The sequence below is a fragment of the Equus caballus genome, chromosome 3 (genome assembly GCF_041296265.1).
Source record: "Equus caballus isolate H_3958 breed thoroughbred chromosome 3, TB-T2T, whole genome shotgun sequence".
NCBI lineage: Eukaryota > Metazoa > Chordata > Mammalia > Perissodactyla > Equidae > Equus > Equus caballus.
This window is the reverse complement of record NC_091686.1, coordinates 84,343,425-84,359,244: the sequence shown is the minus strand read 5'-3', so window position 1 is coordinate 84,359,244 and position 15,820 is coordinate 84,343,425.

The window sequence follows — 15,820 nt, the reverse complement described above, 5'->3', positions numbered from 1 at the left end:
CGTATGGGGAGGACAAGGTTTCCAGCTGCAACTCTTTTGTCCTTTTAGGGGAAAAAAATGAGGCATTAACCACAGTATTATTGTTTTATTTTTATTTAAAAAAAATAATAAAGAGATGCCCAACCCAAATTTTGACTGGCAGAATTAGAAGAGTTTCGACCCAACCCAACAGAAGTGTAAAAGAAACAGGGTAGCACCGAGGGAGGGAGGTAATAATTGTTTGGGTCTGCTTTGAGACTTGTTTTCATGTTTGTCACTCAGAGGGTAGGGTCCTCCTGGAAATTACTGGCAGGGCAAACTACCTTTATTGGGCAGGATTCTCTGCAAACATCCTTAACTGCTCATACATCCATCGTCAAAATCAAACACAATGCATGTGTAACAATTATGTAATAGATGAGTTGCAATTGACTAGTCGACATATTATTGCTTTTTATAAATGTTTAATTTAATTTAATTTAATTGTGGCCATTTTCAGTTCTAGTCTAACAGAGGACAGGGGCATAGCTTAAGGTAGAAAGATCTAGCTCTGCATGTGTATAATGCAGAGGCTTGGCCTTGGCAATTTCACACTTAATCTCAGAAACAGCAAGTGCTGGAGCCCCGTTTACCACCTGGACAGAGGGCAAGGTGGTGTTATATGCTCCATAGGGGAGAGAGGAGTCTGGTCTTCATTCCCAGTTGATAGCTCTGGTTTAGCACCTAAGGTGGCACAGCTTGGTCTAGGGACCAAGTTTATGCTGCTAGTTTTTCTACTCTGAGACAAAAAAAACCAAAGGCAAAGGAAGAAGAGGGCAGCCTGCCAAAAATTGTCCATATGATGATGATGATGAAGATGCTGAAGATGATGAAGAAGAAGAGAAGGAAGAGGAGGACCATTTTACGAACTCCTACCATATGTGAGGGACCTTATGTACACGCATATACTATTCCTAATCCTCACAACAATCCTACGAGGTACATGTGATCATCCTTCTCTTATGATTGAGGAAACTAAGGCTTAGAAAAATTGATTAATTTGATCCTAGTCACACAGTTTCTAATGATTAAGACAAGATTTGAACCCACATCTGTTTAACTGCACCGTTTTCATGCCTCCCATTTTGACACACCATCATTGGCTATTTTTCTTTTTTGCCCCTTTGTAACAATCAATGAGATGGCTAAGCCACTCTGATTGACTGTCCAGCAGCCAATCTCTCTTCCATGGAGCTCTGGATTACATTACCTCCAAGTTTCTGGTCCGTGCACTTTTTATAGCCTCTGTTTTTGACTCTGTCATGGTAGTTACCCCAGACTGACATAATGCAGCTCTCATTGGTTAATTGTCAGGGAGCCTTGAAATTACCTTCCACTCCTCTCCAAGCCCATATTCCATGGCCTCCAAATTGAAGACCAGACTGCTCTAACTCCTACTCATGTCCTTCCAGCACAGACTGCATTTCTGGACGAGGAAGGCTATGCTTTTAACCATACTTTTGCTTTCTAACTGCCTCTGTCTTACCCTGTCTGATCAGGCCAAGCTATGGCCACAGTTGTGTATAATTAGTTAACTTCACTCACTGTCTCCTGTGTTTATGTTTCGCTCCCCAATTCCAAGTGACAAATGGCTATCCAAAGCCATGGGCTTGACCCCAGATGACCCCATGTTTGATTGCCTTTATCCCAGTGCACGGGTCCTCACTCAGAGACTCCCACAGCTCTTGCTCAGCTGGTAATTGATTTCCATGTGAATTCATGAGCCAGTTGGCAGAACTGGGCCACTGGGCACATTGACAGCATGGGCAGGAGGTGGCTATGGTAGCCACCATTTTAGAGCAGGTCCAGCAGAATATTCACTTCAAATAAAGTCCTGTACTTAAAAGACCTTGCCCTCCCTGTGCCAGGAAGGTACTATTATTTCTGAGGAGGATTCTTATCCCAAGGTTCGCAGACTTGACCTAAAAGCAGGAATTCAGTGAACAATACCCAAGCCACAGGACAGGAGTTTCCCCAATTTTCTTTTCTGTGACTCCTGTGCTGGCTGATGCCAATCAACTGTCAACAAATGAGGAATAGTGTCTTGGTCACATTCTGTTTTCCATCTAGTTGGTCGGGTTATTTATGCATCATTAACACCTTCACTTTAAGAGCTGTTAACATTTCAAGACAATGTTTGTTCAGCCTCAGTAAAGTGCAATGAAGAGGGAAGGGTTCTAGATAAGAGGTTTGAAGACCTGGGTCTTAGACTCAGCTCTGTTTCTCCCTGAACGTATACCCCTGCAATTACTTCACCTTTGGCCTAGGTTTCTTCATGTGTTAAAGAAGGAGGAGGAGGAGGAGAAAGAGGAGGAAGAAATAATAAGAAAGAAGGAAGGAAGGAAAACAAGACAGAAGAATGAGAGACAAAGAAAGCAGTAGGACTAGATAAAGTATTTCAAAGTTCCCTCCAGCTTCCTGCTTCTTACATTTTGAAGCTGTGTTATCAGGTGAGTAAACATTTAGATTGTTGTGTCCTCTTGATGAATTGACTCCGATATCATTATGAAGTGACTTTATCACTGGAAATATTCTTTACTCTAAAATCTGGCTATTAATATAACTATGTCAGCTTTCTTTTGATTAGTGTTAACATGGTATATATTTTTACATCTTTTTTACTTTTAATCTATTTGTGCTTCATATTTAAAGTACATTTTTGTAGACAGCATATATTTGGGTCTTTTCTTTCCTCCTCTGCCTTCTAAAATCATTTACATTTAACATGATTATTGATATGGTTGGATTTAAATCTATCATCCTATCTGTTCTTTGTTTCACTTTTGCTCCTTTTTTTACTTCTTTTGGATTGATTCCATTTTATCTTTTTAGATATAACTCTTTGCTGTGTTATTGTATTGTTGCATTAGAGGTTACAGTATGTACCTTTAACTTATCATATTCTGCCTTCAAGTGACATTATTCCACTTCACATATAGAATAAAAACCTTAGAATAGTATACTTCCATTTCTCCCCTCCCAATCTTCATACTATTGTTGTCATAGATTATACCTTGACTTATGTTATAATCCCCATACTACATTGTTATTATTTTTTAAACAGTAGATGGTCTTTTAAAGAGATTTAAAGAAGGAAAAAATTTCTATATATTCACCTGGGTAAATAATAATTCTGTATATTTACCTATGTACATAGTAAATACGTAACCTATGTAGTTACCATTTCCAGTGCTCTTCATTCCTTTGTGTAGATCCTTTTTACATCTGGTACCATTTTTCTTCTACCCGAAGGACTTCTTTTAACATTTCTTGTGGTGAAGGTTTGCTGCTGATGAATTCTTTCAGCTTTTGTAGTTGTTAGAAAGTCTGTATTCCACCTTTGTTTTTGAAAGATTTTTTTTGCTGGGTATCGAATTCTGGGTTGGCAGGGGTTTTTTTCTTTTAGTAATTTAAAGATATTACTCTCCTATCTTCTCGCTTGCATTGTTTCTGACAAGCTATCTGCTCTCATTCTTGTCTTTGCTCTTCAGTACATAATTTCTTTTTTCTTTGGCTGTTTTTAATATTTTTTCCTTAACACTGCTTTTGAATAATTTGATTATGATGTCACTTGGTGTCCTGTTCTTGTTTCTTGTTCTTGGGGCTTATTGAGGTTCTTGGATCTGTGGGTTGATAGTTTTCATCAAATCTGGAAATTTTTCAACCATTATTTCATCCAATATCTTTTGTCTTCCCCCTCTTTCTTTTATGGATTCCAGTTACAGGTATATTAGGTTGCTTGAAATTTTCCCACAGATCATTGATGCTTATTTCATTTTTGAAATTTTTCATCTTTCAGAATTTTATTGTGGATAGTTTCTATTGCTATGTCTTTAAGTTCACAAATATTTTCTTCTGTAACATCTAATCTGCTGTTAACCCCAGTGTATTTTTCATCTTGTGTTGTAGTTTCATCTCTAAATATACTATTTGGGTCTTCCTTATATCATCCATGTCTCTACTTAACTTTTGAACACATGATCAAAGTTACAATTACTATTTTAATATCCTTCTCTCTTCATTCTGACATCTGTGTCAGTTCTGGGTTATTTGCGATTGACTCATTTTCTCTCCCTATTCTGAATCATATCTTTCTGCTTCTTTGCACACCTTGTAATTTTTGGTTGGATGCCAGATATTACAAATTTTACATTGTTGGGTGCTGAATATTTTTATATTCCTATATAAGTCAGTTGGAAAGAGTTTGATCTTTCGGGATCTTGCTTTTAAGATTTTGTTAATTGGGGGCAGAGAAATGCTCATTCTAGGACTAATTATTTCCCCCTGTGAAGGCAAGATTCTTCTGTGTACTAAAGAACTCACAAAACTCAACAATGAGAAAGCAATCCAATTTTTACAAAAGAAAAACATTTGAACAGACACTTCTCCCCAAAAAATATATAAGGATGGCAAATAGATTAAAATGTGCCCAGCATCATTAGTTATTAAGGAAATGCAAATTAAAACCAGGATGAGATGCCATTACATACCAATTAGAATGGTTAAAATTTAAAAAACTGACCATATCAAGTGTTGCTGAGGATGTGCAGGAACAGGAGGTCTCCTACACTGAGGTGGGGATGGAAAACGGTACAACCACTTTTCAAAACAGTTTGGCAGTTTCTTAAAAAGTTAACCATACACCTACCGTATGATCTAGCCACTCCACTCCTAGGTAATTATCCAAGAGAAATGAAAGAGTGCATATGTCCCACAAAGACATATATGTGAGTGTTCACAGCAGTTTTATTTATAACAGCCCCAAACTGGAAAGCACTCAAGTGTCCATGAACAGGTGAATTAACAACCTGTGGTTAGACATACAAGGAACTACTACTCAGCAATAAAAAGTAATAAATGGTGGATACACTTTACAACTTGAATGGATTTCCAAATAATTATGCTGAGTGAAGGAAACCAGACAAAAGAAGAGCACATACTGTATGACTCCACTTATATCATATTCAAGAATATGCAAACTACTCTATTATTAAAAAAACAACAGATCTATGTTTCCCTGAGGGCCTGGGGGCAGGGGGACCTGGAGGAGGGAGGAAAGAGAGGAGAGAGGAGTTACAAAGGAGCAGAGGAAATTTTAGGGGGTGATGGATATGTTCATTATCTGATTGTGGTCATGATTTCATGGGTATATACATACGTCAAAACTTACCAAACTGTATACTTTACATATATGCAGTTATATCTCAATAAAGCTGTTTAAAAAAGAAAAGAAGACAAGAGCTGACTTACAGTGGGCTCCCACTGGCCTAATTTAGGACAATTTGTGCATGAGAAGAAATAATAATGGCAACAGGTAGAACAATAAAAATAATCCATGAGTCCCTAATGACACCAAAAAAAGAGAGAAAAGTGGAGAGAAAAAGAAAGGAAGGAGGAAGCAAATGTGATGGGGGCTCTTCTTTATAAAAGAATGCCAGCCAACAAATGTAGAAGGAATGATAAAATTAGAAAATTGCTCTTCACCAACTCCCAGTTTAAGAAGAGATTCAGGTAAGGACGAACATAGATGCTAAAATATTGAGTGAAAGCAGTTCTGCAAATATCAGCCTACTCATCGAGATAGGGTTAAATTACACTCAACATACACTGTTTTTAAAAGCAGAAAAGTATTACTTCAAGAAGATTTCTATGAAATGGTTAAAAAAAAAGGACAAGGAGTTGTGAACTTTTGGTACATGGAGGTCAGTTCTGGGTGGGATTGGAAGGACCAGAAAAGTCATTATGCAGAAGGCGATGAGCCTGACCACACCAGTTAAATAATAATCATTTTTGTGTGCCCAACAAGCCCTGAAAATCTTTGGATAAAGTTTTCTGGGGACAGCGAGGGAAGAGGTGCAGGTGCTGACAGGTGGAAGTCACCTGGAATAACTGAATCAGGAAAGTCCAGGGCTGGGTGTCAGGCAAGGACAGCTCTGCTTTGGGTGTTCCTCAGAAAACTTCGCTCAGTTTGTAATTATGGATTCGTTAGTATGACTACTTGATTCAGGCCTGAGTTTCCCCGCTAGACTGTAAGTGCCGAGAGGGAAAGGGCCTGGCGTTTCTTTGCTCTCCAGAATTTAACAGGGTGACTGGGGTATAACAGGAGCTGGTTAACTACTTCTAAAATAAATGAATGAGTGAGTGAATGAATGAAGACTGCAGATTTGTTGTGAATGCTTTTTAGCTGACCTGCCCTGTGTTGAAGGCAGTTAGAGCTACACTTATCAGCGCCATGAGGGCAGAAACCTGGCCTATTCTTGTCACTGGTTTAACTACAACACCTGGAACCATGCGTGGTGCATAGTATGCATTCAATAAACGTTTGCTGAACTAATAAATGAGAATGGCTACCCCGATCAGACCGTGAACTTTGTGAGGGCAAAGACAATCTTTGTAATCCCTCTGGTGACAAGCACAGAGCCCTGAACTTAGTAGGTGCTCAATGAATATGTGAGAAGGAGCAAGTGAACGACTGAGGAATACATGAACCCCATCCACGCTTCTCACTAAACTGAGATCGCAAACGTTTCAGGAGAAGCAGCTCAGAGAAGGCTGAAGCAGAAAAGACTGCTAAGAGATGGCTCTGGTGCAGTGTGGATGGAAGGCCAGGTTGGTGGCAGCTGGCCCCTAGGCAGAGGAGCAGACCCCTGAGGGGTCCCATCTGCTGTGGTCCCTTCCTCTCTGGAGCCCCTAGAGCTGGACTCATTCTGACTTTGCCAGGAAAGTACCACCTGCTAACTCCCACCTCCCCTCCAGAGAGTGTCCACGGTCAGTGTTTCCTGTTCGGCGGCCAGGTTGGCTGAGCCCTCAACCAAAGGGCTCCCCAAAGAAGGCTCTCTGGGGTCTGGGCAGGCAGTGAGGGGCACCTTCACTTAGTCTGTGAGAGGAAGCGGTCCAGAAGAAGGAAGACCCCTCCGCAGCATCAATACCCCAGGATTATTTTTGGAGCTCTGGATCTGAAAGTTTGTTTCATTAAAGCATCAACCAAATTTAAAGAAAAAGATAAAACAAAGGCGAGGAAGCCAGAGTAAACTTTCTGCTGATAAACTTACAATTAAGTTTTACACCCCGAAACTGGGCCTTGTCTGAGAGCATCACAGAATTGCATGTTCATGTGCCCTGTGGTTGGTTTTGGACACAGTGCTGCCTGCCACTTAGCTCTCAAATCTCATTAGAGCAAATGCCGCCAGGACAGAAGTTTCTCTGTAGTCGGAGCTACAGACAAAGCCTCACTCATTTAAGTTACACTTTCAACAACTCAATTCCAGTATGGTGAGGGCCTTATTTACCTAGGGCTTATAGTATGGATTTGAACTGATCCAAGCTCTTAAGTGCAGAGCTTCCAACGAAGAAAGGAAGGCAGCCCACCGTTATGTTCCACCCCCACCTGGAACCCTGTGGGAGAGCCTGACAGACCGAGGGAAACTCCAGTTGCTCTGATTCCAACTAGATCAGAGTTGATTACTAAGCCATCCAAAGACAGCAGTGGCTCTTATTCCATCAGGTCATTGGAAAGGGAAAAAATGCTTCAGCTCCTTGCCACCCAAACTGTGGATCTTAAACCAGCAGCACTGGCATCACCTGAGCATTTTTAGAAATGAAAAATCTTTATAACCTTGGATTAGGCAATGATTTCTTAGATACAACACCAAAAGCATACGCTACAAAAGGAAAAATAGATAAAGGGGACATCATCAAGTTTGTGCTTCAAAGGACATTATCAAGAAAGTGAAAAGAGAGTCTCCAAAATGGAAGAAAATATTTGCAAATCTTATATCTGATAGGGATCTAGTATCCAGAATATATAAAGAACACTTACAACTCAACAGTAAAAAGACAACCCATTTATAAAATGTGCAAAAGATTTTAACAGACATTTCTCTAAAGAAGACATATAAATGGTCAAATAAACACATAAAAAGATGTTCAACATCATTATCATTAGGCAAATGCAAATCAAAACCACAGTGAAATACTATTACAAGGTAAAAGTAAACATAGTTACCATACAACCCAGCAACTCCACCCCTAGGTATATATTCACCGTAATTGAAAACATATGTCCACATGAAAATTTGCACACAAAGGCTTGTATCAGTATCATTCATATTAGCCAAAAAGTGGAAGCAAACCATTTGTTCGTCAATTGATGAACAGATAAACAAAATGTGGTATATCCATACAATGGAATCAGCCATCAAAAGGAATGAAGTACTCACACATGCCACAATATGAATGAACCTTGAAAATACTGTGCTTAGTGAAAGAAGTCTGACACAAAAGGCCGCACGCTGGACTATTCAATTTCTGTGAAATAGCCAGAATAGAAAATCCATAGACAGAAAGTAGTTTAGAGTTTGCCCAGGCCTGGGGGGAGGCAGATGAGGGAGTGACTGTCATTGGTAACAAGGTTTCTTTTTGGGGTGACGAAAATTTTCCGGAATTAGATGGTGGTGATGGTTGCCCAACCTTGTGACTATACTAAAAAACACTGAATAGTACAATTTAAAATGGTGAGTTTTATGGTAGGTTAATTATATCATAATAAAAAATAAACTTAGGCCCCCAATTCAGACTCATTGTATTAACACCTGCCTTTTAAAAAGATCCTCAGATAGTATGAATGCACGCTGAAGTTTGAGAAGCTCTAATCTAGAACTTTGGTTCTCATGTTTGGCCGAAATTTGGAATCACCAGAGGAGCTTTCAAAACGGCTCCCTGACTTGTTTCGTTGTCTTTCTGTATCTTGTCTGCCCAACTCACCTATAAGCTCCTGGGATGTCTCAGATGGACCTCATACCCCTTGATGGTTAGATCTCCTTGCAAAGCATCGCTTCGTTCTCAAAAACACATATTGCTTGATGTAAGAGCAGGCACTCTGGGCCAGATCATCTCATTCAAATTGCAGCTGTGCCACTGACCAGCTGTGAGACCTCGGACAAATGACTTACCTGGCATGCCTCAGTTTTCTCATCTGTAAAATGGGGATAATACTAATACCTACTTCACAGGACTGCTGAAAGGAACAAATTACCTAGTATACATAAAGCTCTTAGAATAGTACCTGGCATACAGTAAGCATTATATATATGCATTAGGTATTATTATACAAGCCAACATTATTCTTTTATAATACTATTATATAGCATGTTATTATACATTGCAAATTATTATATAATAGTAGCAACTATTGAACCCTGACCGTATGGCAGGCATTTAGCTGTTTTAAACTATTTAATGTAATTCTCCCAATGATTCTAAGAGATAGCAACTCATTCAGCAAATATTTATTAGGCATCTGTCAACTATGTACCCTACCCAGGTGAGAAATTGAAGTTTTGGTGTCTTAGTAAGTTCAGGCTGCTATAACAGACTGCCACAGACTGGGCGGCTTGTGAACAACACAAATTTATTTCTCACAATTCTGGACGCTGGGAAGTCCACGATCAAGGTGCCAGCAGGTTGGGTGTCTGATGAGGGCCCACTTCCTGCTTCACAGAGGGCGGTCTTCTTGGTGCATCTTCACATGGTGGAAGGGGCTGAAGGGGCCCTCTGGGGTCCTTTGTAAAGGCACTAATCCCATCACGAGGGCTCCACCCTCATGCCTGACTCACCTCCCAGAGACCCCACTTCCAAATGCTATCACACTGGGGACTGGGCTTCCATAAAGGAATTTTAGGAGGACAGAAACATTCGTTCCACAGCCCCGAAGAAGTTAAGTGACCTGCCTACAATCCCAGCGCTAATGAGCAGGGAAGGCCAGTCTGACTCCAGAGCCCGGGCTCTTGCCCACTACCTTCTGGGGCCCCCCTTCAAAAGGATTCAAATGCTAGGAGAAATGCAAAAGCAAGAGGCCAGTTGGATGCAGCTATGTGTAGGAGGGAAGTCTGGGGGTTCCCAGCATGGGCGTTAGCGGTGGCCCTTTGGACCAAGGTACCTGGTCACCCAAGAGGCGGACGTGCGTGCGCCCCAGCGTGGCGGAGCTTGGTGTGCTGGGGCGGGAGAGCGGAGGGTCTGCTGTGATCCCGCTGGAGCTTCCAGGGCCCCGAACCCCGCAGGCCTCAGGGAGAGCTCCCAGGACCCGAAGGCGAGGCTGAAGGCTTCCCCGTGAACCCAGCAGCCGCCCTTGCTTTGGAAAGCCCGGCTCCTGAACAGGACAGCAGCATGGTCAGCGCCTGCCGCAGCTGACAGGCTCGCACCAAGCTCATCACCCAATCTTGTCGCCCCTCAGCCCCCAGAGCAGGGACCCACGACTCCTCCCCGCAACACCCCCCGCCCCCTGGCTGGTCTGCCTCTTTGCTTGGGGACCTAATGCTCTCAAGCTGCTGAATGCAGAACAGAGAAATTCAAACAGACCCCAAATGACTGAGTTGCTCAAACCCAACCCCCCGACCCCAGTCCTAGGTCTCTGCAAAACCCCACCCTCAACTCCAAACGCCCTCAAACCGTCAGTTCTCTATGCCCACTTCCAAAAGCCTAAAAAACAAAGTCCCTCATGGGCTCTAACTTGCCATTATTCAAACACGAACGATGTTTAAACAAGTGCTGTTATTGTATATTCGGATTTCAAAGCGGGCGTCCTCCTCTCCAGATGGTCCTGCTTACGCGGCTGTCTTCCTCCGGCGAAACACTGCAGCGCCGGCCTCGGAGCCCCCTTTCTGTAACCACGCGGCTGTCCTCCTTCCAAAAGGGACTGTTTTTGATGTAAAACACTAGTTCATTTCAGAATTGTGGCTTCTTTCCTCTCTCAACTTTCTTCACACGCTTACCCTTCCCCGCCAGAAGTCTCTCTCCTAATGGAATTGCTGGAACCACTTACCTCCATTAAGATGTTAACCTGTTTCAGTGAAGAGGGGGAAAGAGATAGTGAGTGAGTAAATGGTCTTGGAAAGCACGAAAGATTGTGAAGACATTCCCTTTGTGTGTATGTGTGTGTGTGTGTGCTTCAGGGGTGGTAGGCAGAGAGGACGAGGGGAGGTGAGAATCATATTTTGACAGTGTTCCCACAAAGCCAAGAATCAGCAGTCTAGCTGCTTAATTGAACCATCACATTTGACTTTCATTAAATCTTGACTTTAAGACTTTGGGATGGGCACCAGGATTGGCAGTCACTGTGACATGGGTCTATGTATGGATCTCTTTTTTTGCTTGTTATGATTACATCAACTTGGGACTTTTATGAAAATAAAATCTTTAGCATGGACACTAATCAACTGACTAGCTCCAGGTAGAACTCTTTCGACGTCCTTGTGTCCATCTCACGTTGTTAACCATGCTACCTGAATTTGCTCTATCTGGTCTGAATCCAGAACATAGTCAGGCCTGGTCAGGCCCAGGGGCGAGAGGAAGATGGGGAGCGGTCTGGTGGAAAACTCACGGAGTCCAAATACCCGGGTCATAGCCTGGCTCCATCACTTACCAGCCTTTATCACCGGGCCGAGTCATCTAACTTCCGTGAACCTGGTCTTTCTCTTATCTAAAGGGAGCATAACACACCTAATTTACAGAAAGGATTAGTGGTAAGCTGTAAAAAGTATCACTATTTTCATAATATATCATTTTCCCTAGTTAGTGTTTAATTGAGGTGTGTAGACAATTTGCTTTCTTTTCTTGTTTCACCAACCATGTTGTCAAATGTACATGCAGTTATTTACCATTGGCTGTGTGTGTTTTTTCTTTTTTTTTTTTTTTTTTTGCTGAGGAAGATTCTCCCTGAGTTAACATCTGCTGACAATCTTCCTCTTTTTGCCTTGAGGAAGGTTGTCCCTGAGCTAACATCTGTGCCAGTCTTCCTCTATTTTGTATGTGGGTCACTGCCACAGCATGGCTGATGAGTGGCGTAGGTCCATGCCCATGATCTGGACCTGTGAACCTGGGCCACTGAAGCAGAGTGCGCCAAACTTAACAACTAGGTCATGGGGCCCGCCCCTGTTTGTGCTTTTGAGCAGCATTCTGCATCACAGATCAAAAGGCTAAAATAAATTTTCTTTCTAAAAGTAATAGAAAGCACATTCATTACTGCGACAGATAATGTAAGCAGCTGCATGTAAGAATAATGGTGACGACAATGACATTTCTTATGCATTGAGCTTAGCACTTTTCATGCCTTACAGCAGAATTTCTCAGCTTCAGCACTATTGACGTTTGGGACCAGATCACTCTTTGTTGTGGGGGCTGTCCCGCGCATTGTAAGATGTCAGCAGCATCCCTGGCCTCTCCTCACTAGATGCCACTTATGACCTCTCCACCCTACTTGTGCTAGGACCCCAAATATGTCTCCAGACATTGCCAAATGTCAGCTGGAGGGCGAAATCACGCCCCATTGAGAACCACTGCCTTAGAGCACTTAACATTCACAACAAATGGTGAGGTTGGAATGACTATTATTCCTATTTTATCACTGAGGATGCTGAGATCCGAGCAGCGAAGGGACTTAATGTAGACAGGACCCAGACCCACCTGGAGCCACTCTGCCTACAAAGGACCCTCAAGGCTGGAGAAGAGCGGCTTGGAGCACCTCGTTTCATTTGTAGAGCCCTGAGAAGGAGATGGGGGAACAAGGACAGGGAGAGCAAGATGGCTGCTTTCAGAGAAGGGGCAACTGCTGCCAAGGTCACAGCCTTCCCACGTTCCCTCTGGAAGCAGACTCTTCCTACCCAGCATGGGGGAGCCAGTAAAGCAGGGAGAGACCACAGTGGAGTGGTGTCCTGGAAGCCATGAAAAGAAAGTGCTCCGAGGAGAGAATTATCAACTGTGTCCACTGCTGCTCATGACTTGATTTAGGGAAGCTTAGCTCAGAGAACTGGCCAAGTGAGGAAGGCCCGGATGACCCTGAAAGAGTTGGTCAAGAGTTTCAAACTATCTGTATTAATATACTATGAAAGCTATATATATGTTATTATTTTTTTCAGATAAAAACTTGCATATGGGGCCAGCCCAGTGGCACAGCACTTAAGTTCACACGTTCTGCTTCTTGGCGGCCCAGGATTCACCAGTTCAGATCCCGGGTGTGGACATGGCACCGCTTGGCAAAAGCCATGCTGTGGCAGGTGTCCCACATATAAAGTGGAGGAAGATGGGCATGGATGGTAGCTCAGGGCCAGTCTTCCTCAGCAAAAAGAGGAGGATTGGCAGTAGTTAGCTCAGCACTAATCTTCCTCAAAAAAAAAAAAAGTTGCATATGAAGGCCATGTTTACCACCATCAAAAGTATTTCTAATTCAAATTATGGCACAAAATAGAGCAGCACCTTATGATGAATGGTTCCACAAAAAGCATCATGAGTTCTGGGCTCTCTTCCTTTGGAACAAGTTTGAGAACCTTGAAGTAGGGACTTAGATGATGAGAGAGACAGACAGTTGCCTGAGGGAAGAGGTTCCAGTGAGCTGGGCTCTGCTTCCCACACAAAAAGGGACACAGCCACCACTATCGAATCTCCAGAAATCAGGATGTGAAGGGAAAACATAAACCAATGCCCATTAGAGAGCCGCCAGTCCAGAGAATTCAGAATCAGGACTGGTCTGGAAAATTCCAAACATGAGACAGCTGCGGCTCACTTTCCATAAACAAAAGGGGAGAACGGTTAACTCAAGCCAATTATAAAACACAATATAACTGTAAAATGCTCATTTTTGCCTTATTAAATTGTGAAGTGACTTCCTTTCTGATTGCTTGATTAAACTTGGAATGGCAGGGACTTTGTCAGCTTTGTGGTACAAACTGTCCCTTGCAATAAATGATGGCATAGTACGGGTTTAGGATAGAAAGTCACAAGGAAGATCATTGACCTTGGGTCCACTGCAGATTGCTGCCTGGAACACAGAGTTCGTCCGCAGGAACATGTTACCATTACAGTTAGTACCCTCGTGGGGTCCTAAATAACTCCCAGAGAGTAGTATTTAACTGCCTTTGGGTTTTCTGCACCAAAATTTTGACTCTGAAAATTTCTGTTACCCCTAAAAATTGAGAAGCAACCGTCTCTCTGGGGCAAAAAAGGTGATGTTTAAAATGAATTTTTCTCTGTTGCCATCTCTTCACCAACTCTGCTTTCAGTTGGCGTAGCCTGAAGTAGACAACACTGGGGGAGCCTGCTCCCAGCATTTGCTGCCCACTCTCCATCATCACCCCCCACCACCAAAGAACAACCCTGCTCTGCCCTTCCCATTTTGTTTCCAGCATTTCAGAGTGGTTTCTTGTTTACGAGGTGCTTTGGCAGGCAGGGGTTCCCACAAGTCAGGAGACCTAACCACTTCCTTTGACTGAGGCTGCCCGCGTACTCAAAATAAAGGAAAAAAAGACAAAAGAAAGATAAAAATTATGACCCAGTTAAAACATTTATACTGACCAAATTATTACTTTTCACACATGTATACAAATGCAATCCAATGCAATTGTATTTTGTTGACATTATATGCACATATATGTGTGTGTATATAATGTTTAAAAATCTAAATTGGAGACAATTACTGAATGTGAGGCCAATTGGCCTCCTCGCCTCTTCACCCTACCCTATTCCTGCTACCCGACCAGCCCTACTCACATCTATAGGATGGTTACTATGTGCATAGGCAGAATGTGTATTATTAGTATTTTTTCACTTCATAAAGAAGGACACTAAAGCCTAGAAGTTTGTGTGAATTTCCTAAGATTGGAAAGCTGCATGGCTGAACAAGGAATTGAACCTGTCTTTGTATTCCAAATGCAGACTTCTTTCCACTATGGGGCCATATGTCACCTCTTCCAAAGCACTTTCCCCAAATGATGAGAATTAACTATGGTTCTCATCTTTAGAAAGATGCAGATAGCATCTTACATAATTAAAGAATAAACATGTGCTAAACTACATGGTACTAGAGTAAATTCAAATGGGGGTAGAGGAGGGGGACAGACTTAGTCACAAGCCCAGGGCTGCAGCTACCCCGAGGCCAGAAACCTTTTCTGTTCTGTAGCCCATACACTGTACTGTCAGGAGTAGCATCTCCCAGGTCATCTGAGCACAGTAAGAATTCATGCATTCAGGCAACGTTTATAATGTTGACCGTGTGCTGGGCACTAGGCAGCAGGCTAGGGACTAAGGTGACTCAGAAATTCTTCCTGACCTCCAGGCACTCGAGGCTCAGAGAAGACACAAGGAAGAGACAGCAGGTACCAGCAGGATACACTGGGCCATCAGGCAGTAATTTGAAACTAAGTCAGCAATATAATAAAGTTAAATATCCAACTGTGAGAAACTGTTTGAATAAAACAATCCTCCCTAAAATGGAATTTTATGCAAACATTTGTGGAATTGTAAGTCTCTGAGTGGTGGGATTACTCATGGTTTTAATGAGTTTCTTATTTGAGCTTATCTGTGCTTTCTGATTTTAATAAATAACATTTTACTCTTGTAATAAGTAAAAACCCAATAAAGGTCATTTTGGTTATATAGACAAAGAATATCACAAATCATGGATGAATTCTTATTATAATTTCCAACAAAAAGGATCAGAAAGAAAATTGTATAGACAGTATATTCTACTTCATATTTTTAAAATAATAAGAAAAGGAACAAAACAAAATCTTGAAGGATTGGAAAGCAATCCACTGAAATGTGACAGGTGCTGTCTTTGGAGAGTAATTTTTTATTTCTATTTTTCCTGCGTTTTTTGTTTTCTACAATGAACACGAATGGCTTACACAGTATTGGAAATTAAACAGTAAGTGATTAAGCAGAAACGACCTCCACTGCAGGAGTGAGGAAAAGGTTAGGACAGAGTTTTGTGTTTCTAAGAAGTGTAATGGGCCACCCAAAGGGGGGAATATTT